The following is a 24,144-nucleotide window of genomic DNA, read 5'->3' on the forward strand; positions in this document are numbered from 1 at the left end:
GGGCTGATGATGATGAGACTTTTATTGAAAATTATTGTACACTGTTGGTCTTACTATATCAAATAGATAAATCACCCCCTTTTCTTGTTAAATCGGGAATTGAATATCTTTGCCATTCTTTTACATCATATAAAACTCTCAGAAGATTGTTGTTGGTATGAAATAAGGTCACCACAAATAACGTAGTCACGACTCATTAAATATACGAAAACAATCTATGAATTATAGTGTATTATGAAATATGGCGCATGAAAATTAGATTCTAAATCATACTGTGACAGAATTATGTTTCTCATGTTCTCGTGCAAACATAAGCTTGTTTTTATGGTGGGGTTAACATACAATACCTTTGTACGTATTTATATGTAGAGCAGCTATGCCAGTGGAAGTGGTCATAAGTTTTTAGGTGATCATCTTATCTAGTACTGAATAAGTTTGCTACAATTCTTTCTTCCGGTGAAGCAAACGAATAAGTGGCTGACCTGAAGAAGTTAAAAACCAATCACTCGACGACGTTCGCAATACTAGAGGTCCAGGGCGCTGTTGGCCTTTCTGGTCAAGTTAGGATTGGCCTATACTTCCACACGGATGTAAGGCGTGGACCATTAAAGAACCCCTCAGGAAACGTATAGAAGCTTTTGAAATGTGGGCATATAGACGTCTGTTGGCCATTAGTTGGACTGACAAGATCACGAATGTGGAAGTTCTGCGCCGCGTCAATCAAAAATGCGATCTCATGCAAACCATCAAGATGAGGAAATTTGCATATTTGGGGCACATGCTTAGGCACGAGAGGTACGAACGTCATGATGGGAAAAGTTTCCAGAAGAAGAGGCGTAGGTCGCAGAAAAAATTCTTCGCTGCACAACATCCGAGAGTGGACAGGAATCGCGAGTGCGGCAGAACGTATTTATATCGCCTCGCGAAGAACTATAACTTAAAATTACAAAGCTGACTGCCAACCTTCGCTAGTCCGAGAGGCACGTGAAGAAGATGAAGAAGGATTGTCCGTAAGCCGTATAGATCCTGGAATACAACCGATGCAGATGATTGAGATTGGGATTGAGAGATGATCGCAAAGTGGGAGTGCAAGGGCAAAAGTTAAATGTTCCAAATCTCAATTCTCGTCGTGGCCATTGTTATTTATAATTAATGTTATAGTTAAACATCATCCGAATCCTTTACTTAAACTGTCACTTACCTAATCCTATAAAAAATGCGCACTACATCACTTTTTATATTCCACATATTGCCCATATAGACAGCAGATAGACTCAGCTCTGCGGCATATGCAGTTAGAAAGATTAGAGAGTACACGAACGTTGCGACCGCTAGATTAGCTAGATAACTTCAGTTATTTTCACAGCATCATGACGTACGGTATTTTACTATGGGGGCATGCTGCTGACATTGATATAGTGTTTGCTCTGCAAAAGAGAGCTGTTCGTGCTATATCAGCTTGGTTATAGACAGTCTCTCAAAGAAAAATTAAAAAAAATAAATATTATGACTGTTCATTGTCAGTACATTTATGAAAATTTAATATACATTCACAAAAATCGTCACCTTTTGCTCTTAATTTGCATTATTATAACACTAGAAATAAGGGATTGCTTGTAACTAATTCTAGTAGGCTCCATAAGATACATAATAGCTTTAAGGGTAAATGTATACACTTCTATAATAAAGTCCCAGCCACTGTTCAGGGATTATCTATAAATAAATTTAAATGTTTTATAAAAAAAATGGCTCTGTCGTAAATCCTATTACTCCACTGCTGAATATCTAAATGATCGGACAGCCTGGGACTAGATTGTGATTATTTTATAGCGATAGAAATGACTGTACAATATTGTATATTTTAATTGAAAAGAGCGTAAAAAAAGAATGCTGGGAGAGTTTCTTGCGCTGCTTCTTCTCTCTCAGAGCGCCATTTGTTTCCGAAGCTATTAGTATCTAGTAGTTATCAGAAATGACATCAAAAAGAATTCTAAAGGAATCAATTTTGAGCAAATAAATGCCTTTTATATGTATGTACTATAAAAATTTTGTATTTACCATCATGGATTTTATCATTAAATGTCAAAGTGGCAGTAAATAATCAACCCTGCCCACTGGACTAGTGGTCCCAGGTAAGAATCCCGACAGTTAAATGCTGGATTTGGATGTTTATTTCCAAGTCCTGGACGTTTATATATTTTTATGTATGTGTTAAAATATCATTGTCTTGCGTAGTGTAGGATATCTCTCGTTTGGGGCAAGAAATTATGTGTCGTTGTGTCTGTCGGTATTATATTAATATTAGTAGTAATAAAGTACAAATTCAAATATTTTTATTCAAAATAGGATATGATATCACTTATTAAAAGTAAAAAACTACCACCGATACGAAAAAGAATGCCTCAAACCTAAGAAAAACGGGTGCAAAAAACTTAGCGGGCTTCTTTTTATTCATAAAAATAATATGGTTACAGTGTAATATCGTAGGTACAATTAAATTTATTATTATCGTCTGAGGGCGGTCGCTCCATTCCCAATCTGTGGTATCATTAAGAAAGTCATTTATGTTATACAGTAGTTACAGTTACCTTTACCACACAACCTTTTTTTAGTAATTCTTTTGAATTTCATAATACATTTGCTTTGAAAAATTTCTGGCAATTTATTGTAAAAGCATTCTGGCAACATCGCCTCACAAAAGACTTACTAACTCGAATTAGCCTAGCAGTAGGCAAAATAAAGTAGGCTAATTATCGCGTCGATCAGTTGAGAAGACTAACAATAATGAGAACAATAAATACAAGACAATACAAAACTAACGAACAGTAAAATTGTCAAAATATAATTGCCTTACAATATCACTATAGTGTACCCGTGACATTAAACCAGGCCGTTAAATTGCAAGAAATAAAGTAGATTGACAATCAACCGGTAATAGTTATTTATGCAACTGTTGTGTAATAAGGGGTATTAAAACACGAATGTGGATTTATCCCACGAGACGAAGCCGAGTGTGATAATAGTATCACATGAGTGTTTTAACACCTAATTATCAACAGTTGCATACAAGACTTTATCGACACCCAGAATATGAATCCTCTAGAAGATTCTGAAACAGTTAGCTTACTGCTAACATTAAAACAGTCAGTCCTAGTAGTAACCTAATATCATTCATTACTGATTATATACATATAAACTAAGTATTGAAACAATTATTTATTTTAGTAGTAATTAACATTTTGTATAGAGCAATAATTAAAATTCACTCGAATATAATGTTCTTTTGCAGCATTTAAAATAAATTGCTCATTTTTTTTAAACAAAACAATAAAAATATCGAAGAAAAATGGCGGGGATTCGAATAACCTACTTTTTTTTACGGCGCGCGACGTTCTGGTAGTGTGGAACGCGCGTAAACGAAAATGTTCTTTTTTTGAAATTCATACAGATACCACGTATCGAGCAATAAGAATGTGGCTGTCTGTTGAAACTCTTTGCGCATGAAGGGATCGAAAAAAAAACATAGGAGTGTTGTTATGACAGTATAGTACAACATTACAACACTCGTTTGGATGATGTAATGGTTATTAGAACATTGGGTGTTTTATATTATATTTTTATTATATTTTTATACTTAGATATGACTTTTCTGTACAAAATAATAAACAGTAAAATTGAGTGTCCTGCTCTATTGAGTTTGTTTGACATCAATATTCCCCATCGACCTCCTCGTAAGGCAACTGCATTGTTTAAAATCCCACTCCGCAGAACGAGGCTTGGAGCCAATTCAACTTTAGTAAGGCTTTCGCGGTCATACAATTATCTATCTTCAAGGATTGAGGGTTTAGACATTAACCATAATTCTGAAAATGAATTTAGGCGTAGGCTTTGTAATTTTTTAAATACTAATTTAATATAAATTTGTTCTTTAAGTGTACTTTTCTTTTTATTTGTGTAGAAATAGTTGTAGAATATGTTTTAGATTTATATAATACGTTATTAGTATCTAGCCGACAATTAACGTCAAAAAGTATGTGTTTTTTTATTTACTAATTTAATTTAAATATGTTCTTATATATTTTTCTTCTTATATGTGTAGAAGTAAATGTAAAATATTTGTTAGATTTATATAATTTGTTATTATTTTATAGCCGACAAACAATCGTCATAAAATTATGTTTCATACATGTCCGATTGCCTGTAAGTAGAATCGCAATTATCAGTTTTTTAAGTATGCTGTAATTATAGTGGAATGTATGTTGTAGTTTCTGTAGGTAATCTTAAATAAATAAATAAATAAATAAATAAATTTAATGTTGGCAGCTAACTGTTTCAGAATCTTTAATAGAGGATTTAAAGCATAGGTGTAGATAAATAATTATAATATCACTAGTAAACTTATAATATCTCAGCTTTGACAATGTACCTGTGACATGTACTTAATTTTAAACGTTTGCTTGTCATAAATTAATTATAAATTTAATAATTATATAAAATTCAATTATTTATATGATGAATATGAATGTTTGTTTCCGAGTCAAGGATGTTTATTTGTATTTATGTATGTTTAAGTAAGTATATCGTATTAAATATTATATCGTTACCTTGCACCCATAGTACAGGCTATGCCTAGTTCGGGGCAAGATAATTTGTGTAAAAGTGTGTCAATATTATTATTATTTAGGTCAGTGATTAAAGACACAACGTACATTTTCACTTTTCCGCCCATACATTTTGTGAACGTGCTCTGATATATATGCTACCGGATTTTATTAACTGCAACGAGAACTTTCGAATAACTTTACAAGCACATAGAAGTAGAAAAAACAAAAATAAAGCCCATGTTGTCCCTTATACTCTGTGAAAAACACTAATAATATCCCGAATCTTAAAACATTATTAAAACGTCGCAATAAGTCACAAACTAATAAACGTTACGCGTTGGAAAAGACAATGAAGTCAAGATCAAAACAAGACGAGATGCTACCACAAAGTACTTTATTGTACCCGCACTAACAAGTAATCGTTGTATAGAACGGTATTATTGTAAGCCGGCTAAGTGTGTGTCGATGATATTTCATGTGGTTCCGTGTTTAAAAACGATACCTGTAACTAATGGGAATAAATAAATTTCCAAATGCGTAAAAATAGTTATGGGTGGTGGACTAACGTGTTCTTTAATATTTTTTGTCACCTTTTTGCTCTTAATAGTGATTTTCATTATTATAACACTAGATATAAGGGATTGCTTGTAACTAATTCTAGTAAGCTTCATAAGACACATAATAGCTTTAAGGGCAAATATATACACTTTTATAATATGGTCCCAGCCACTGTTCAGGCATTATCTATAAATAAATTTAAATGTTTCATTAAAAAATGGCTCTGTTGTAAATCCTATTACTCAACAGCTGCATATCTAAGTGATCAGATAGCCTGGGACTCGATTATGATTATTTTATAGCAATAGCAATGACAGTACAATATTGTATATTTTTATTGAATATTTTAATATAATTCGTGCGCCGGGTAGTATCTATATGTATATTAGAAATTACATCAAAAAGATTTCTAAAGGAATGAATTTTGCAAAAATAAATGCCTTTTTATACATTATCTAATTTGCTTTAGTATTAATTCAAGTTGTACTCACGATCTTAGCTGTTACAATGTGTGGTTATAATATCCCTATAGTCTTTATAATCCTCTCTGTTTTTTTCAATTTACTATAATTTAAAATTAAAATGAACCAATAAACCTTAAATAATTGATTTATTTTTTAGTTGATTGGCCAATACAGATCAATAAGTACCACGAAAACCGGTTTTATCTGGGTATAGAGAGCCTTTGATTTTGTTTTAATATTCAATTTATCAATTTTTTTTTCAAAACTTATTCTTTTTTCAGAAAGTATCTTTTAAAGCGTATTTGTTTTTCGTGATATTGTTTTGATTTGCTGTTGCTTATTATGTTACTAACTGCATTGATAAACTGTTATTTGATATGAAATTTAATGTGGCCCCTTCAAAAAAGTAAAGACCTGTGAAGAATAGGTAAAAGATTTTGGTCATTAATTTAGTTCGATTTCAGTGAAGACAACGAAACCCTAATAACGTTTTCAAGTTTGGCAGAAAATGACTTTGTGTTGTTTTGTGGTGAAATGAAGGAACATGCTATTCAGATGTGACGCCAAGATTTGATGATTATTGTTTTATTAACCAATATTGAACGAGATGAGGCCGGGTTACACAGTACGAGTTGTACATTTGTTAATCATGCGTTAAGAAATTAGAGTTCTTAGAAATTAAAGGCATAATGTAATTTGAGATGATAATACGTCCTAGACTGTAGGACCTCATCATATTTTTGAAACATAATTATGCACATTTGTATTCCAAATTAAAGCACTTTATTTGATTAAAGCGATTATCATACTTTCATAATAGTCGGGTTGAATAGATAATGTAATATTTTCAAATAGTCCACGAAAAAACTCCGATTAAATTACAAGTGTTTTAATTAATTCTTTGTAAAGTATCTATTTTATATAGCACAAAATATTTTAAAGTTCACATTAATATATACAATAATACTATAACATATTATATGTAGCGCAGAATGATATAATTTTGATCAAAACTGTGTTATAATTTTCACAGGATTTGATTTCCTTAAAATGTTTAATTAAACCCGGATCAGTCTAGGATTGGTGTAACCGAGTGGCGCGGTCCCGCGGGAGTCACACTTAGCCGCTGCGTCGCCGCTTGATTGGGCGCTCGTAAACCAATCCATACCGACTGCTAACTGCTGCTAGTGATGTGTTAGTCCTCGGGACCACTTTCGATAATTTAATTCTTTGAAAAAATAATTACATGCACTTTAAAACATAGATATAATCGATACTCAAGTAAGGCAGTTTGAGTTGGTTTTGCATGCAGAGAGCGTGCATGAAAGAAGATTGTTTGCATAGATTCATAGGGAAAACATAGATGGAAGCGTTCCGGAGGGACTCCAATTCAAAGTATTAAGTAATAAGCAGGCAAGTATAATAAATTTTGACAAAGTGTATTTGAAATAATTCATAATAATAATAATTTTATTATGATTTGCAATGGTAGTTTAAATCCTATTTGAACCAGGGACAAATGTTAACTGGACACAGGTCAAGTGTCCAGTTAATATGTTATAAAAGATTCCTTCACATGTATCGACAGAAAACACATAACAGGATATTCTTAATCTGCTTCATCTGATGCCTCGTATTAGTGCTATTGTATATTCTACTCGTATTATAAAGTAGTGTCGGTATGTACTATGAAAAAGTATCGACAATGTCTCTAGGCACATCACTCTCCATAGTTCTTAAAAACTTTACTTCAAAAGTTTTAAATATTTTGGATTCAGTCATGTTTTTGTTTCTATCTTACATCTTACACACATACACGTCTAATAGTTTTTTGTATATTATTTTTCTTGTGGATCGTAAGCTGTCTGTCTCAAATCCAACAATGACCATGGATTTAACAATTTCTAATTAGCTCAGCTGATAAACTACGAGTAAATTGAGTAAAAAAGAATGAATCTCATTATTGAGGCAAAGTTTCTATTATAAAAAAATTCTCTTAAAACATTGCAAAAATATAAAATAAACCAATGTTATAATAAATAAAATCTGATTTTTCAACTTTTATTTTACGCAAGTTTTTGTATGAGTTTCACAAAACATAAAATATATAATTAAATAAAGACGGTTTCATGGATTCTATCAATTTTAGTAGGCTTGCACTCATAAGTCGGGTTATGGCTGAATTCATTTTTATTATGAGATATATTTTCATTTCCTTTAGTTATTTTAGAAGTGCAAAGTTCTATGGTATAGAGCGGCCACTGATAAATCCTGGGTATATTGCAAAGATACAAATATCTGAACGAAAAAGCCAACTGGCGGAATGGGTTTCCTTGGAATAGTTGAAATAAAACATTAGACTTAATAAGATTAGTGAGACAATGGCCATAACACTTCAGTAACGCTTGACAGCAAAAGCGCGGTTACTACATATTGGTATGTAAATACGTGGTTGCCAAGAGTTTTCTGTGTTTTTAGATTTTTGCGTAAAAGTTATATTTTTATTATTATCTTAGTTAACCCGACGTTTTAAGACCTTTCCAGGTCTCGTTTCCTTTCAAACATCTAATGTAAAAACACAGTTACAATTACAAGCTTCTTAATCCTTTAAAAAGCCGTCTTTGCGACATGTTTGGATGAAATAAAATGTAATAATTTCTTTGCTTATTATAATACCTACCATAAGCCAATTGTTACTTTTCCTTTGATCCTGTATTAAATAATGAAATAATACTAATGTAGGTACAGATACTAGAATAATAACTAAGAATATAATTGATAATCAAAAAAAGATTTTATTAATAAATAACCTTTTCATTACTCATACTATTTCATTACATTACTGATTTGATTTGATAATTGAGTGGAAAATGCTGCTTCCCTCCATAGAGAGGGAAAAACTCGTACAAATTACTTCCCACCTAAGGGCTCCGGCCCTGAACTTTGAAAATAGAACTGCTGTGAAGAGTTTTATCTAAAAAAGAACTAATTAAAAAAAATGCTGCGGCCCCGTGACTTTCTAAACAGACAGTGTGAACTTAGCGCAAACTTCTTTGAGCGTAATAACCCGCAACAATTACGCGGTAAGTTCCATATTTGAAATTTAAATAGTTGACATAAATTGGCGGGATACTAACCTGTGCTTAGATTAACAACTAGTTTTATTTTCCTCATATTCCAAATGAAAAGTAGAGTGTTTAACTCGGGTGAAAGTATCAAATCCTACTCGGACTATAGCCGTCTAAATACCTCGGGAATTAATTCTTTCGACCCTCGGTTAACAATCTACTATCTCTTACATTATCATATTAATATAGGTAACATTTAAATTATTACTTGATATTTTCTCAACTTAAAAATTCAGCGTGGTAGCTAGAAAGCACTCGAAGGTTCTCGAATGGCGACCACGTACCGGAACACGAAGTGTTGGTAGGCCCCCTGCAAGATTCACCGACGATCTGGTCAAGATCGCCGGAATACGTTGGATGGGGGCAGCGCAGAACCTATCGTCGTGGAGATCTTTGGGGGAGGCCTTTGTCCAGCAGTCGACGTCTTCCGACGGCTCCATCATGTTCAACTTAGATTACTTTAAGTAATCACTTCTTTTTATTTTTGTTAATAAATTAAGAATACTTAACAATATTGTAAAAAATGTAAACATATCATTTTTTTTATATATTTACGTGGCCCATACTTAACTTCAAAACACTTTTCTTGAAGCAAATTCTACACTCGGTATCGTTAAAAGAATGTCACTGTCAGAAAAAAAAGAAAGTGTAAGTGTAATATTTCGTTATTTTTTTTTTCTAGAAATTCAAATTTCAGTAACCAAAATTAAGTGTTCTTATTATTATATAATAAGGGTTTTAGCCAAGGCCATTCAAGACGTCCCTTAGGAAGACTAAAGTCAATTATGATGGAATTTTTGAATTTGAAAAACTATAAATAAATTATAGACATAATATCGACAAATTATGTCTATTAACTGCAATAAAATATTTTTTTTGCATTCGCATAGTGGGATAATCCGACCATTATTAATGAGAATCCAGTAACTTACAGTTATATATCATATATATAAAGTACAAGAAATAAATGTGTTTTTTTATAAATAACCTCGATTTTATGATTTTTTCACTTCTGTCATGTGTTCGTAAGCACAAATCTATGTTTTGTCTACTTCTTTTCAATCTTACCACACAGCCCTGTCACAATAAGCCTATTTCCATCTGTAAAATATATAGTAGGAGATCCTTTAGAGTTCAGAGCACTCCCGATTGGCACCTTAGCCTTTTACCTTACCTTATTCTAATATTGAAACGCATTCAGTTATTTAAATAAGAGTCTCATTTCCAATTCTACTTGTGCTGCCACACTAAAATAATAAATATCTGATCGTCACTACACTCATAACTACAAAATAATTTACGGGCAGACGTAAAAATTAATATCTACATTTTATTTGAAAATGTGTTCCTAAATCTGTCAGTGTAAACAAATAACTCTTTACCGCTTTTAATTATGAGCATCTCGTACATTAATTAGATTAACCTAAATTAACAAACCCAAATTTACATAATATGTCGAACATATATTATTATAAAATTATTAGTTAAAACGTTCTTATTTATAGAACTAATAAAAAGACTGTTGACAACAATATCATTCATATTATCATTTTAAAGAAGACGAATAGATGAAACTCTATTTTTGCTTTAATAACTTAAATGATAGTTTTTTGAACTCCAAAACACCTACTGCCACCTTGTGGAACTACTTATTAACTGCATTATGCATTGAGCGCCATCTACGTTAATGTTAGAGAACTTCTACTATGAAATAGGTAATCAAAGGGCCTAGAGTCTTAACAATATTTACAGATGTTCCTAGATGGCGTATTTTACAAACCGAGTTATGTAAGCATTTAAAACTCAAACTGATTAATTGTTTTCAACTGTAGGAAATAATTCGGTTTATAAGAATTGGTACAGCGAATCAATTATCTTCTTCATGCTCAATATTTACCAGATTTAAAATGTTATTATGCTAGTATGTTTATTTTTAATTAAAAAAAGAGCACAATAATTAGCATACATACGCGTCCTGATGGTAGAGTTTCTTCTCTCTGCGCCGCTTATTCTCTCTCTGAGCGCCATTTGTTTCCGAAGCGGTAGAAGTATCTAGTATATTAGAAATGACATCAAAAAGAATTCTAAAGGAATCAATTTTGAGAAAATAAATGCCTTTTTATGCCTTTTATGGTACTTTTGTGATCACCGTGGCCCATACTCTCTTGTAACACCAGAGGAATCACAGGAGCGCTGCCGATCTTACTAAACCTCGAATAAACGTACATATGCATTCGAAAACAACGAGAGAGAGTCAAACGCTCCACCAATTGAGCAACCAGCGACCATAATGGTATCTTAATTTGTTCAGGATTTTCCACCTCCAGATTCCATCATCAGACCAAATCTACGGTACTTTACTTACCAGTGCGAGGCTCCTTTGCACAAGATGCCGGCTACATTTTGGGTACCACAACGGCGCTTATTTCTGCCGTGAAGCAGAAATGTGTAAACATTACTGAGTTTCGGTCTGAAGGGCGCCGTAGCTAGTGACATAACTGGGCAAATGAGACTTCATAACATCTTATGTCTTAAGGTGACGACAGCAAGAGTAGTGCCGCTCATTTTTGAGTTATGGGTTTCAAGAATCCTGAGCGGCACTGCATTGTTATAAGCAGGGCGTATCAATTACCATCACCTGAATGTCCTGATTGTCTCGTCCCTTACTGTCATAAAAAATAACCATATTATTGCATTGTCACCAAAGATACAGAAGTATTAAAAGAATCAAAGAGAATTTTACGTCAAGACTAGCTGACCCAGCAAACGTTGTATTGCCGATATTAAAATCGCGTTACAAAAGTAACTGTTGATTGTAGATTGGTGAAAATTTGAAGTTGTATGTATTTTTTATTGCTGACTCATAATCAAAAAAATTAAAAAAAAAATGTCAAAAAAATTAAAAAAAAAAATCCCTTAACATTTAGGGGGGTGAAAAATAGATGTTGTCCGATTCTCAGACCTACCCAATATGCACTCAAAATTTCATGAGAATCGGTCAAGCCGTTTCGGAGGAGTTCAAAGTTTAACACCATGACACAGTCCATGCGTCAACTCATGAACGGGTGCTGCTTGTGGTGCCAGGTCGACCTGTTATAGTTAATAAATCATTGTATTTATTGGATGCAATTACTAATTCTGACAGTTATCACGACCATCATGTTCACGAAGCATCCTTACACAAACAATTGAACTCATTGTTCATAATTGCTCTAAAGGTCGATACGTCCAATATACGATAATCTATATTTATACAGTTAATTATTTATTACTTTTTATGAAATAATTTATATTATTTAAACACGCCTCATATATTGGATGCAGCACCTTACAAACCAGTTTATTACGTATATTACAGAGATTGTAAAAAACTCTTTATGATTGGAAAAGAGTGGCCGTTGAGTTTCTTATAATATGTTCTACTCACGAGCTCAATTTTTTACAAACATATGGTAAATTCAGTAATTTAAAAGAAATATTACTAGAATTAAGTAAATTTGATGTTGACTTTGAAAAAACATTGTATTTTAGTCATACTATTCGGATGGTTGACGATCCACGTCCTAAGTTCAATCCCGGTTGTGACAATGTTATATTCTCCGTCGTTGTATCAACTTCCGTATTCGTAGACGTCGCCACACTATCGTATTTTGATGCATTTAATTTTAGATCGCGTGTTCCCATTTTCCCCTAGACGCTTTATATGCAGGTGTTAAGATGTTTGTATACACTTGGGACCGTAATTCTGACTTAACAAGGGCTTCCTGAAGTCCCATTACATCGTTGTTGAGTCTCCTCGATAGTTGGTGATAATTTGAAACTGTGAACATAAAAAAATATTATTAATATATCGATTTAAAACATATAAGAATTTAGTAACAAGGTAGCTAAAATTAAAAAGAATATAACATTAATTACAACTGTTTGATGTTGTTGCCAATTTTAATAATAATTTCAACAATGAATACTGATATAATGTTGTAGATTCTTCTAATGAGGAATAATATTTTATTAGTATACTTTAGTTGGTATTGGTTCTATTTTTTATATAATAATAGGGGTGAAATTGGGGGCATGAAATTGTCGTTTTATTTCAACTGGTTGGTACTTCGAATTGACGTAGTACATTCATGGCTTGAGATTTTTGATTGAAAAATGATGAAGATCTTCTTTGAAAAAATGTGCAACATTCGATTATCGACATTCAGTTGTTTTTTTATTCAGCTTACACAAGAAAGATGGATACTTCAAAATTTCGAGTGATTTTTGAATACGAGTTCCGACGCGGAACTAAAGCGGCAGAAACAGCTCGCAATATCAATGTTGCGTTTGGAGAGAGGACTGCTAATGAACGCACCGTGCGATTTTGGTTTAAACGCTTTCGTGATAGAAATATTTGATTTGAAGAAAGAACCACGTGGAAGACCGCCCACATCAGTGAATTGAAGGAGATAGTGGAAGTTGATCCGAGCCAAACAACCCAGGAATTAGCGGCATGGTTTAACGTTACCTTACCATCAATATTGACTCATTTGCGTCATATCAATAAAATAAAAAAATAGGAAAAATGGGTGCTTCTTGATTTGTCTGATCTACAGAAAGAAACGCATGTTGAAACTTGTGTTGCCTTGTTGAATCGATACAGAAATGAAGGAATATTGGATCGAAATGTGACATGCGATGAAATGTGGATCTATTAAGAGAAACAGTCACAAGTCTGACTTCTAATTATAAAAAAATACTTATCATTGATAGCTCCCGTGACGATTGATTCATGAGTTCCACTTCATCAAAATATACCTAATACTTTCTATAAGCAAATGCTTTCTGTTGAAAAGTCAATAAAGCTATATTTTACCTAGGTGGTGCCTCAGCGGCGTCTTATTCTGCAGTGAAGCAGAAATGTGGAATCATTACTGTGTTTTGGTGAAGGGCACGTGGCTAGTGAAATTATTGGGCTAATAAGACTACATCTGCCACTCTGTGTTTTGGGTTTTTCTAGAATCCTGAACGGCCCTGCATTGTGATGAACGTCATTTACCACCCAGAAGAACTTGCTCAGGAAGCTTGAAAAGAGCTGAAGCTGAGCTTCATAAAACATATTTTTAGATGTTGCCCTTTAGCAGTAATTAAATAATAGTTGGTACTAAACAGGCCATTAAGCGGCCACTGCAGACTACTACAGACAGTATATGTTTACAGAACAGGGCCAAAAAAGAACCTGTATGTTGAGGGAACTGTGCAAGATCTTGTAATATCCTGAACGATGGCAGTGCGCTCCAAACCAGGTTCACCCAGATTCTGCCTTCCTGGCTGATTTGGCTGGCGTAAATTCTCACCATAACACTACAGTTTCCTCTGTATAACAACATTTATAGGTTCATCGAAGCAGTTGATCTGGGAAAGGTACATTAATTGCCAAATTTTGATAAACAAATTAAATATGAAAACAAAATTTATGAACGATATGGGAGTCGAACCCGCGACCTCTCGCGTTCCGTGCGAGTGATGAAGCCACAACTTGAGAGTTGAAAAAAGGCATATCATCAAGATTTATGAACTTTAGTTCATACTTTTTGGTATGCCTTGCCTAAAGGTCACTCGGATGATTGGCTCGGTGGAAGACCTCTGACACGGAATGCGAGATGTTGCGTGTTTCAGTCCTGAATCGTTCATAAATTTTGTTAACAAATTTAATTTATGTAATCAATCCCACAAGTGAGGATTATCACTTTAAAAAATTACAAATTGTTTAAATTTTAAATAATTAAGCTTGCAGTGTCCACGAGGAAAACTGTACTGTTTAAGAAAATTTATTGAAGTAGGCGTTACTTTGCGGAAATCCATAATTATACAAATGATTTGAGTTTTCTTTAGTGTTAATTCTGCCAAGAGGTGGCACGAGACATTGTGTCTCGTGGCAGATTTTGGCGAGACAACACGTCCTGACGATGCCTCGTGTACAGCCGAAACACATGTCAAATTGTTTAAAGACAAATATTGGCGGAATTAACACTAAAGAAAACTCAATTCATTTGTATAATCTGTACTGTTTATCCAAAAAATCCCAATAGATTGATATCGGTTACATAATTATGTGTTGGGTTAGTAACCATATTTAATAATAGATAAGAAATTCAGAAATTACCTTTTACTGAAATACGGCATCAGTGTTTCCACGAACCACTTTTATGCGCAGCTACAGCTTTCATTCAAAGAGTAGCGATATCTATTTCAGTAGCGCCCACTTCGTAGTAGCCACAGATCTAGTAATAAAATAGAGTGATCAGCTTTAAAAACTATAACAGCCGTTTCAAATTCGTAATACTTAAGTCAATTCCAGTGAAAATATTTAAACTTACTTACCCTTTAAACAGACATGTATCATATGCATAAAGGGTAAGATGACCCTACAAACCTGCTTGATGTATGCTATTTACGTACACCAGGAATAATAAAGGTGCCAGAAGGGATCCCTGAGGAACCCCGAATGTCAGCAGCTTGGATTTGCGTTGATGAGCTCAATTTTTTACAATCTGCCCAATACCTGCCCATTCCAAATAAATAAGTTTCCTATGGAGAAGAACAGACACAAGAAAAAATATGAGATATCATCTAGTTGAATTAAATAATTAAGATATTATGTATTGGAGGAATTTATTTTACGGGCATACCACTTACCAGTGGGAGGCTCCTTTGCAAAGGATGCCGGCTAGATAATGGGTACTACAACGGCGGCTATGTGTAAGCATTACTGTGTTTCGGTCTGATGGGCACCGTAGCTAGTGAAATTACTGAGCAAACGAGACTCAAAATCTTGTGCCTCAAGGAGACGAGAGAGAATTTTAGAGATTTCCAAGAATCCTGAGAGGCACTACATTGTAATGGGCAGAGCGTATCAATTACCATCAGCTGAACATCCTGCTTGTCTCGTCCCTTATAGTCATAACTTTTATGATTGATATGATTTATAACAAATAAACTCCAACGCGACATCAAAGTCTTTATTATGTTTTTTATTATTTTTTTATAGTGTGAATATCACTCATATAAATAAAACATCATATCTGTAAGGTAATTTAAACTCATACAATGCACTAATTTTTACACTAATGATTGTAAAATTATGAGGAAGCTCATTGTCGCTCAGAGGGCAATGGAGAGGGCTATGTTTGGAGTTACCCTGCCAGGTCGAATCAGAAATGAGGAGATCCGTAGGAGAACCAAAGTCACCGACATAGCCCAGTTGATTGCGAAACTTAAGTGGTAGTGGGCAGGGCACATAGTTCGATGGATAGATGTTCTTTGGGTCAGTAAAGTCCTCGAATGGCGACCACGTACCGTAAGACGCAGTGTTGGTAGGCCCCCCACAAGATGGACCGACGATCTGGTCAAGATCGCCAGAATAGATTAAATGAGGGCAGCGCAGGATCGATCGTCATGGCGATCTTTGGGGAAGGCTTTTGTGCAGCAGTAGACGTATCCCGGGTGAAATGATGATTGTAGAATACAGCCTAAACAGTCGCGAGGCACTATATTCATGTGTTTTCATCCTTTTAATAAGTATTATTTATTAGAATTAATTTCTTTTTATATTGAAAAAGGCACTAGAAGTACTTTTTATTTTATTCAATGAACAAAATTATCTTAATATATATAATAATAACGACATACTCGCAAAACCTCTAAGGATTAATTTTTTCATTACTTAAGACTTAATATAACATATAGTAGTAATATTAAAAATATACATCATAGCTATTCCTGGTTATTAGCTTCTAGATAGTATTTTTCTAGCTTTACTTTGAAATTTTTCTTTTGCAGATATATATCTATTACATCACTTATAATAACAGAATAACTGTTCCTAATATCGTGATGTGTGTGAGGATTTGTTTTACGTTAAAATTACAAAATTATTACAAAAAATTACGTTCGATCATTCTGTTACAAACACATAGTTCATAATTTTGGAGATTTAATAATGAAGATATATAACAAAGTGAGTAAAATCATATTCCGAGAATCTGTTAAATACATAGGTACGGTACTTCGCTAAAATATGGTCAAGGGAGGCGATGCCTGGCCTATACGTGATGCTCGTGAACAGGCGTTACTTGTGGTGGGCAGGATGATCCTATAGGCTCTCAAAATCTCTGCTTCATGGTTTTAAAATTAAATGTTACTTATTATATTTTTTATAATTGCTAATAAAATGGTCGCAAAATACCTTTATTTATTTACGGTGTGTATGGATGAATGCATCTACTGTACTCAATAACTCTTGTATTAATTTACATTTTTTTTTATTAGACACTCTCCGTATTCGCCAGACCTTGATCCATAGGATAACCATTTATTTCGTGATTTGGACAATTTATTGTACGTGATGAAAAGTTTTCTTCTCGGGAGGCAGTACAAAAATTCTTTCACACAGTTTGTCGAATCTAGATCACCACAGTTCTATTGCAAAGACATAAATGGCATTCCTATTAGATGGCAGCAAAGTATAGATAAAATAAAATAAAACAAACATAAGAAAGCCTTTTATTTCTTACAGCTTATAAAACATGAAGTTATATTAGATTAAATTAGTTTACCTACATACAATTATTAGTTTTGTTAGTAATTAAGTTTGGTTCCTAAATTTACTTGTGTTAGTTTTTCCTTAATCCTATATTATTATTCTTCATTCTGTAAGAACTCCTCTATAGGTGAAGGTCTCCTCCAAAGATAGCCAGTCCTCTCTAGATTGGGCTACTTGAATCCAGTTGGAGCCAGCTGTTTTTTTGATGTCATCTTCCCAACTAGCGACAGATCTACCTCTCTTTCTTTTTCTCTGTGGACCCGCCCACGTGGCCAATGTATAGATAAATTTAATTTAAAAAAAAAACTAATTTCACCCCTAATATAGATACAATAAAGTAAGCTTAAATTGGTTCCTAGTGTGCTCTATTCCATAGCTAGTCTATGCCATAACTAAAATTGGCAGAATATAGGTCGATGCTATACTGAATCACGGGAAATTATGTGTCATCGGCTTCTTAATGTTTTATGGTAACAAGTGACGTAGCGAAGTCGTTCATCGAACTGGCTTGCTCACAAGTTAAATTATTGTGATTAGAAGATGTAAGTACTGATGACACACCTTACGTGAAGCGGCATTATATCCTCATAACAGTGACGATATAAACTGGGTCGTAAAGCATCATAGATGATTGCGAACAGATCTATCTGCACACCGTCAGCTTGAAACTTTAATATCAATAATGATTAGGTTGTAAAAATTTCAAGAAATAGACGAATCACCTAAATTTGCCAAGATCCAGTAGGTATGAACGCCTTGATCGCACGGCGTTCCGTAGAGACGTCACTTCATTACGTCTTTAGCACCGGGAGTGTTCCAATGAGCCCTTTGACCTGCTTGCCACCAATTTCCAACTTAGCGCCAGAAGGGATACCATAATATTTAATCTGGATGTGTGGCTTAACCCCAAAGTGCGGTGTATAGGCGCGTTCGTAGGAGAATATGATATAAAAATTGCAAATCAGTTATGGCGAAATATAGACAGACATACCTGAGATGTTCTGCAGCTGGAGGCCCCCGCTAATCCTCTAGGAACTCCTGGTGCTAAAGAGCGTGTTACTCTCCTCTCGGCGTTTGTAGAAAAGATTTATGAGTTGCGTTAAACAGCGAACTTGATGTAATGCGGTTAGGTCTCTTTGTTTTTTCTTTTAAGGAATCGTCTGCACTATAATTTACTATAACAAAATTAGAAGAAAAGAGAATAGATAATTGCGGTGCATCCATGCGGTTTTCAAGAAACTCTCTTCCCCGTACAACCAAAGTATGGGAAGCTTCCTTGCGTGGTGTATTCTTTGTGTAGTCTTTAGAAAATACGTATTTAGACGAACAACCACAACATCACATATGCTTTTCTACACCTTGCAACGTGAAATTTAAAATAATAAATGCATAAAGTCTCCTACATATATTTTTCATCAGAGATATTGATGACATCAACAAAAAAGCTAAAAATACTTAGGTCACACTTAAAGTTGTGCGTAACTTAAAAAAAAAACATGTTATAAACAAATATTATCTTTATTGCTTTTCAAAATACTCTCCTTTACATTTTAAACATTTTTTCATGCGATCGAACCAATTTTTTCAAAACAGGAGGACCACAGATCTGAAGGCATGTTTTCTACGTGCTGATTGAACGCTAGCACTGCCTCTTCGGAATTGGTAAAAGTGAAACCTCTCATCAAACCTTCGATTTTGGAGAAAATACGGAAATCACAGGGTGCTAGGTCGGCTATATACAGGATGGGTGACGGGTTGTACTTTTTCGGAAGCTAAAAATGACTTAGTTTTGTTGGCCGTGTGTGAAGAAGCGTTGTCATGATGTAGGAGAATGCGCCTTTTCGGTCGTCTTTCGCGAACCATTTTTAACATCCTGGGTAAACAAATGATAGAGTACCACTCGGCATTAACAGTCTTTTTATCTTCAAGTGGAATTGTGCAGTTGGGACCCGTAACTAAGAAAAATTATGCGATCATTTTTTTACCAACGTTTCTCGTTTAGTGCGACATAAAGTTCGCGCGTCTTTATACATTATATATTAAGACATAATATGTGAACAATTTGTATAAGCAAACATATCACTGAACACAAGATGGACGTCTTGATCATTTGCTCATATATTGGATATAAATACAGAATATTTCCAATGCAAAGTAACTTTCCCGGTGGTCGCTAAATCGAATGTCGTTTGCTGTTCCAACAGTGACGTATTCAGGAAAGAGAGGCCATGTGAATTAAACTAGTGAAATAGAGTTGATTGGAAAGGCATAAAAGGCTTTTCTAAAAAATGATTCCTTTAGAATTATTTTGATGTCGTCATTTCTAATATACTAGATACTACTAAGATTTAATAAGGTACGAAAATATGAAAATCTTGCTGCGTAAAAGACGATCGAGAATCCATACAAGAAACACGGACGAGTAAAAAAAGAAGGACTCCGCGCCGTGATATTAGCAAGTGAGGCAACGTTATGCTAGTGTAGGGATACTCCCGTCCCACTTGTCCGTGACAAGAAATCAGAAACTGCATTGAAATCAGCCGAGTGTCTTTAAATGAAAAAAAGTAGTATCAATATACTACTTTTTTTGTAACAATATACACATAAAGCTCCCAGTTAGATTACTTTATTATTTTATTCAGGCCTGTCGTTTTGTACGGGTGCAAAGAGTGGATTATGAATGACAACAACAAGACCCCAGAAAGGTTTCGAAACGTGGTGCTATCTGCCGATATTACACATTAGTTGGACACAACAGGCCAGGAATGAAACCTTTTTTCTTGTAGACTTTTAGTAAAATACATGTCTGCCGACTAAATTTTAATATCATATATTGCTTTATTTGTAAATAAGTAGGATAAGTTTGTTTAAATAAGTCGAACACGTGGAGCGAATGCGTGAAGAAAGAATGACTAATCAAATTATATAAGGCAAGTGTGTGTGGGCAAGTCGGACGCGGGAGACCTCGTAGAACATTCTATGATCAAACTGAGGACGTTTTGAGAAAAAGATACGGCCGAAGCACCCTGAACCAGCGAGCATGTATGAAAAATGTAATGTTGAGAAGCACGTGAGGTTTGTAAGGATAGAAGCAAGTGGCATTCTCTTGTCTCTGCCTACCTCGACGGGAACAAGGTGTGAGTATGTGTATGTGTGTGTCTGTGATATTAAAACTGGCTATTAATCATTCAAAAAACTTTTGTATTTATTTTCTATTGAGAATATTTTTTATTGTCTTCCGACAGTATCTCTACCATGAGTTTTCAATAATCCTACTCGCTAGCGACTGCATTAAGCATTTGTATGAAAATTTATACAGCACCTCTAACGGTCAGCTAGAGAACTTATTTCGGTTGTATGAGTCACAAAGTAAAAAACTTATTGTGATCTTATCGCTAAATTACGTGTTGCAGCGGCTTTTTATAGAAAATTGGTACCATGGGTATTGGTTGATTTGACAGATGGTCTCGACAAATACAGTTTCGATAGTAGTTAAGTCATTCACAAGTCTATTGGTTTGTGGAAGGTGTTATCTAAGAAAGTATTTAATTAAAAATTGACAAATAAATATTGAAATAATGTGGGGCATAAGTAATTTAGCATGGAATATTATGTTAACGGCGGCATCAAATGAAAACGAAAGGCGTGAGCAAAGCAGTCATCAAGCTAGTTTGCCCATGAGCCTTGGAACCCACATTAACACATCAGTGAAAATAATTTTATAAAAGAATACAGAATAAATAAGGAAGCTTTTGAGGATTTATGCGAAGTATTAACATACACGGACTTAAAATCCTCACAAACAGTTTTACTCTACATTTACTCGGTAGGGTTATACTATATTCGCTTTGGGAATTAAGGCTTGCTATTTTTCTCTGTCATATATGTAAAATTAGACAGAGACGGCGACTTTAGGTGTGAAGCTAGTTACTTCCTTTTTTAATATCATCATTTCGATACGTAAACTACACTCGATAACGTGCTCACGCTGGCGACTACTTGTAACTCATGGTAGGAATTGCACCGAAAACTATTCGATTTACGTTTACTCGCTATCGACTGTAGTAAGTGAATTCACAATTCGATTACTAACTCATAGTAGAGGTACAGACTACAAACGATATTATAAGAAATAGTGTATAATTATTTTAAAAACAGATTTTTCGAAGGGAGGCTTTAATATATTAATATATTTGAAGTTGGCGTTTTTTACGTTTAAGTACCACGAAACTTACTCATGAATTTAATTATTTTCATGTATATTTATTTAAGTTATCTCTTTTAGCCAATTCCTTTTCGGGGCCCCGGCCCTACTAGTTGCACAGAGAATCCGGCCCTGTGCTTTGGCTATCACCGCCACGACACCGCAGTACCACTCCGGTGGCATTTCGTCTTTTTTCCTCCGCACTCCGTAAAGGTAATAAATCAATCGGGTGCTTAATTATTTTGATTAAAATTGAGTTTGCATCGCGAACAGTTTCTGGGTTGGGTGTAGATTTGTGTGTGATCAATATCTTTCCAGAGTATTGGTTAAATACTGTTGTTTAGATAGTCGCGGTTTAATAAAGTTATTCTTTAGTTGAAGAACAATTACACATTATGATGAAAGAAAAATAATATATTTTTAAAAAGTAATCATTCATTTTCTTTCACATTATTTGCCATAGGTTAAGATTTTGAAATCTATCTCAAAATTAAAAATATTTTCTCTATTACGACTTGCAACTCTAATCTACACTAATATATATCTAACATACATATAATAAAATCGTGACAAACTAGAACCTATACATTGAATATTTCTTAATGAATACTAATCGTGTATTTTACTTAATACAAACAATACCGATGCTAAAAAAGTAGTTTATTAATTCTTATCTTTACGTAGATACGTCTGTACGTATGTTTAAACTTTACATACATGTAACTTACCGAATAAATTTAATTTTAATTTTGCATGAATATTACCAAGGGGTCTGAACAACATACTATTATAGACGCTAAAAATATTGCTTTGTTTGATACAGACAAAATGTTTTACTGCTTATGGCGGACGACGTCGCATGCAGCACAGCTAGTGACAAATATTTTATGTACAGCTTATCTATTTATTAATAACAAAACAAATATTATTATATTTTCAAGACTATGATAACATTAAAATAAAACTATCAATACGGGGAAGCGTACCAAGAATACTGGCAGCATTTCCACATTGAATAGCTAGACTGATCCACTGACCGAAATAGCTGCCAGCGCTTGGGTTGCCGGTAGCCCTATTGAGGCGAGTACTTTTAGTACTTTGTACATTCTCCGCGCCTCTGGACCCCAAAAGCCAAGTGTCTTGGGACTAGATGACACTAAAATGTATGACTCACTGAGTCAAAGTTTACTGTCTTCGGCAGTCGAAGCAGCACCTTCAAACAATTGACGTAACTTGGACATGAGAAGGACCCAGATGTCGACGCGAGTCGCGTCCCATACCAGCGCCCTTCCCCGTATGATATATATTTATTAATGACATAGGTGTGTATGATATATTTATTTCGATATTTATTCATTCGTTCTTTTAGGACGATATTACATTGCTACTGGTAATCTAGGGACATCTCTAGGTGGTCACTTGTCACCATCTACTGTTGTATATTTTCTACTTCAGGTTACGTTACCTACAGAGATTCTAGTATTGTAATTAAACAAGGTTAATAAATAAAATATATTGAAGGTATTTGTGTTTAAAAATAATAATCTAAACTAAACAATAATAATCTAACTAAATCTAAACTTTAAAAAATCTAATGAAAATAGTAATGGATTGGAGTCTACTGTGCTCACTGATGTACGGTACTGAAACATGACGATAAAAATACGTACGTACCAGTGAATCATGGAGTGGACCATCTATGGCATCGAGCACATAGATAAACGGAATAGAAAAAGATCAGACACTAAACAAAAGTTATAGATGCAATAAAATACACACAGAAAGCAGAACACGAGTTACAAAGTGGACAGGATCTAGATGTACCAGAGTAAAGGGCAGACCAAAAGCTCGTTGGTTTGATGACATATTAAAAAATAGGAAGAGTCTGGACGGGGGCTGTACCCACCCGAAGAGGTACATCAAATGTTTATCTAGGTACTTAAATTAATAACGGAATAAGTAATGGGAGGCTATTTTGCACAATGATGCCGGCTAGATTATGGATACCACAATGGCGACTATTTCTGCCGTGAAGCAGTAATGTGTAAACATTATTGTAATGGGCAGGGCATATCAATAACAATCAGTTCAGCATGTTATAAAAAACAATGTATATATATACAGTAGTATTTGTTATTGTAAGTTGTTTGCTCTCATTGAAATAAATGTTTTATTACTATTATAGAAGAGCAGGCTGTGTCACACACATTGTTCATGTGACTTGCCTCGAACATGAAGGAAACTCGTTGAACAGCATATCACTGTCCCAGTGGGTCCAGTGGTCATCTATCATTAATGGACATCAAGTCTTGTTCTCTTACTCGGCTATATTTTCTACTATTATCTCATTAAATCAAGTCAAATCAAATCTAATCAAATCAAATCAAATCAAATCAAATCAAAATCATTACATTCATTGATTTCAAACAAATGACACTTATGAATGTCGAATGTAAACTTTTTCCCATTTACCAATTAAGACAAGCTTTTATGACTTTGAGCTTTTATGAGAAGAAGTGGCAAGAAACTCATTGCCAGTCTTTTACATCAACATAGCATATAGCTTCATCGTTTTACAAATTATTTCCATTACATTGTA

This window comes from Leptidea sinapis, chromosome 28 (genome assembly GCF_905404315.1).
Source record: "Leptidea sinapis chromosome 28, ilLepSina1.1, whole genome shotgun sequence".
Lineage (NCBI taxonomy): Eukaryota > Metazoa > Arthropoda > Insecta > Lepidoptera > Pieridae > Leptidea > Leptidea sinapis.